The sequence below is a fragment of the Camelina sativa genome, chromosome 19, assembly GCF_000633955.1.
Source record: "Camelina sativa cultivar DH55 chromosome 19, Cs, whole genome shotgun sequence".
NCBI lineage: Eukaryota > Viridiplantae > Streptophyta > Magnoliopsida > Brassicales > Brassicaceae > Camelina > Camelina sativa.
Window position 1 is genome coordinate 25,181,977 of NC_025703.1, and position 3,736 is coordinate 25,185,712.

The window sequence follows — 3,736 nt, forward strand, 5'->3', positions numbered from 1 at the left end:
TCCTGGACCGATTTCCGGAGATAGTCACTCATTGTAGACTTTAGAAGATGGTTTTTAGAGAAGGAGGGAAGACGATTGAGAATTTTCATGAAGAATTGCTGAATATATAGGGACAACCATGGCGGTTTCCTGAGACAGTTGAATCGACTTTTCTGGACCGGGATAACTGTCGTGATAAAACAACAGAACAAAACCGCCAACCGAAATGCTCAAACAGGAAGCCACATTTCTGTTGGTCGGAAACACACTCCTCAACGGAGAAAAAAACCGGTATTGCCGGAAGTTGGAATCGCAGAAAAAATCGCCTCTCCAGAGAGACACCATTTATATGAAATATTATCTTTACTATTTTTAATTTGTTTATAAGGATGTTTACATAAGCATTTGTAAAGTATCAATGTTTACTTTTTTTTTTGAGATAATTGCTAGTTACAATTAGCAATTCCACATATTTTACTGTTTTCTACTGTTCACAAGACTTTCCAACCCTCATCAACCTTTCATATTTACAACAAATGTCATTGAGTCTATGATTTTTTTAGTTTTTTTTCTTTATTATATGCTTCTTACAATCTAAAAACAAAAATGCTGGCTAATTAAAATTTATTTTCTAAAATTTTAAAGATATTTAAATTTTTTTGATTTTTTTCTTTATAATTTGATATGCATTTTGTCTGATGATTTTATTTGATAATGTTAAATATTTTTTTCAAATTTTGTATCCGTACACATTATTAAGTGTAAAGATGTTTGTACACATTATTAAGTGTACAGATGTCTATACACCTTATAAAGTATACATATGTTTATACACCTTATTAAGTGTATGTATACAAAAGATGTATATAATATATTTAAAAAATGTTAAATAAAATTCATATCAAATAGTAAAGAAAAAATATAGATTTTCTAGATTTTTTTTGTTTTTAAGAAGTTTTATATAAAAAGATTATATTAACAGTTATTTAAATAATTATTGACTGAAGGTAAAAAAAAATTTATTTTTCATCCACAGATATCCTTTTTGGTATATAATCTTCTCACCAACCCTCTATCAATCTCTAGTATCTTACACATTCTCTGTTATACACATTCTCTATAGATTTTATAGATATATTCTCCTATTTTTCTAATTTTAAATAGTAAATGTAATGTTTGCCAATTAAATTTTTAAAATGTACTAAACAAACTTTTTTTATGTTTGGTTTAATTTTTTGGCTTTTACCAAATCGTCTCTAAGTTTCGTAGGCTTCCAATAAAGTCTCAAACTTTGAAGACCCAATTACAAAAGCAACATCATATTCACCGTCGAGAGATCAAAGGGGAAAGCTTTTTCCCAACAACAGTAAAAGCGAGAAAAAGAGACTCAATCTTTTTGATTGACAACAAGTAGTCTCAGTGAGAAAGGTCTCTTTCCCATTCTCATATTTTGTTTAAAAATCTTATCTTCGGCTTTATTTTGGTGTTATCTCGTAGATTCTGCGTGTAAAGCTTTGAACTTTCTGATGTTTGGATTGAACTGCATTTAGGAAACTGTTTATATTGCTGGGTTTTAATGAGATTTTACAAATGTTCTAGTTAAGGGGTTTTGTTAGTAGTATTCACGTTTGAATTTTGGGTAAAAATCTCTAGTAAGCTCTTTACTTGTATCTCAGGATGATGAATCTGTTGGCCCTCTTTGTTGGATTTGGAATCATGGGTATTGTGGTAGATGGGTTGGGTGTGAACTGGGGAACAATGGCTACACATAAGCTACCTCCAAAGACAGTGGTTCAAATGCTTAAGGACAATAACATCAACAAAGTTAAGCTTTTTGATGCGGATGAGACCACTATGGGTGCACTTGCCGGCTCGGGTCTTGAAGTTATGGTTGCTATTCCTAATAATCAGCTTAAAGTCATGGGAAGCTATGACCGAGCCAAGGATTGGGTTCGTCAGAATGTANCACAATGTCACTCGTTATAACTTCGATGGTGGTGTCAATATCACGTTAGTGAGTTTCTCCCTCTGCTTCTTTCTCAATTTGATTGTTACCGATTGGTTCTTAAATTTGTCTGGTTGTGATATCAAATCTCTGCAAATGTTACTCTTGTAAGAAAACTTAGAGAAATTGTATGTATTTGTCTCAGTGAAGCTTATCTCCTGTGGATGTGTGCTTTCAGGTCTGTAGCTGTTGGGAATGAGCCATTCCTCAAATCATACAACGGATCATTTATAAACCTCACATTCCCTGCACTTCAAAACATCCAAAACGCTTTAAACGAAGCCGGACTAGGCAACTCAGTCAAAGCTACAGTCCCTTTAAACGCTGATGTCTATGATTCACCGGCAAGCAATCCTGTGCCATCTGCAGGAAGATTCCGTCCTGATATCATCGGTCCAATGACTCAGATTGTTGATTTTCTTGGCAATAACAGCGCTCCCATCGCAATTAACATCTACCCTTTTTTAAGTCTCTATGGGAATGATGATTTCCCACTCAACTATGCCTTCTTCGATGGCGCTCCACCAGTAAATGACAATGGTATTGATTACACAAACGTTTTCGATGCAAATTTCGACACTTTGGTATCGTCTTTGAAAGCTGTTGGTCATGGAGATATGCCAATCATTGTTGGAGAAGTCGGCTGGCCAACAGAGGGTGACAAACATGCAAATAGTGGTAGATATCTAACATTTTTTCAGTGCTTTGGATACAATGTCACATTCATGAAATGTTTTAAAAATTTGATTTTTACAACGGGTGTTCACAGGCAATGCATACAGATTCTACAATGGTCTTTTACCAAGGCTTGGAACAAACAAAGGTACGCCATTGAGACCTACCTACATTGAGGTATACTTGTTCGGATTACTTGATGAGGATGCGAAAAGTATAGCACCTGGACCGTTCGAGCGCCACTGGGGACTATTTAAGTTCGACGGGCAACCAAAGTTTCCTATAGATTTATCAGGTCAAGGACAGAACAAGTTGTTGATTGGTGCGCAAAACGTGACGTATCTATCTAGCAAGTGGTGTATGTTCAATCCAGATTCTAAAGATTTGACGAAACTTGCGGATAACATAGATTTCGCCTGCACTTACTCGGACTGCACGGCGCTTGGTTACGGGTCTTCTTGCAATAGTCTTGATGCAAATGGGAACGCTTCGTATGCGTTTAACATGTACTTTCAAGAGAAGAACCAGGATGAGAATGCTTGTGTCTTCCAAGGTATGGCCACCATTACCACACAAAATATATCTCAGGGACAATGCAATTTCCCTATTCAGATTGTTGCTTCCCAAGCTTCTTCTTCGTCTTCTCCTTCTTTGGTTTTGTTGATTGCCGGAGTTTGGTTCCTCTTAACAGGGCTGATGTTTTGAGGTTTTAGTTTAGCGAGGTTCTCTTTATATATATGGAAACTATTTTTTTTGTGGTGAAATTTATTTCCAGATATGAATATGTTTGCATTGTAAAAGAATCGGACGGGCAACCAAAACACTATTTAAAAGAATTATTGCATTGTAAAAGAATTCCGATTTTGTAAAAACCTTGAAAACACTATTTAAACAACCTCGCAACCTCACAAAATTATTATTTATTTAAACACAACAAACTAAATATAAAAAACAAAAAAAGTAAAATGTTATTATTTTTTAAGAAATTGTCCCACGGATTAAAATCTAGTATATTATTATTACTTGGATTCTAATTTGGGATCGATCATCGATAAGGAGGTTTCGTCTCTATGCACG

At 34.8% G+C, this 3,736-nt stretch overlaps 1 pseudogene; it reads left to right on the plus strand.

The window, feature by feature from the left end:
* On the plus strand, window positions 1,295-3,511 carry LOC104767142 (annotated as a pseudogene).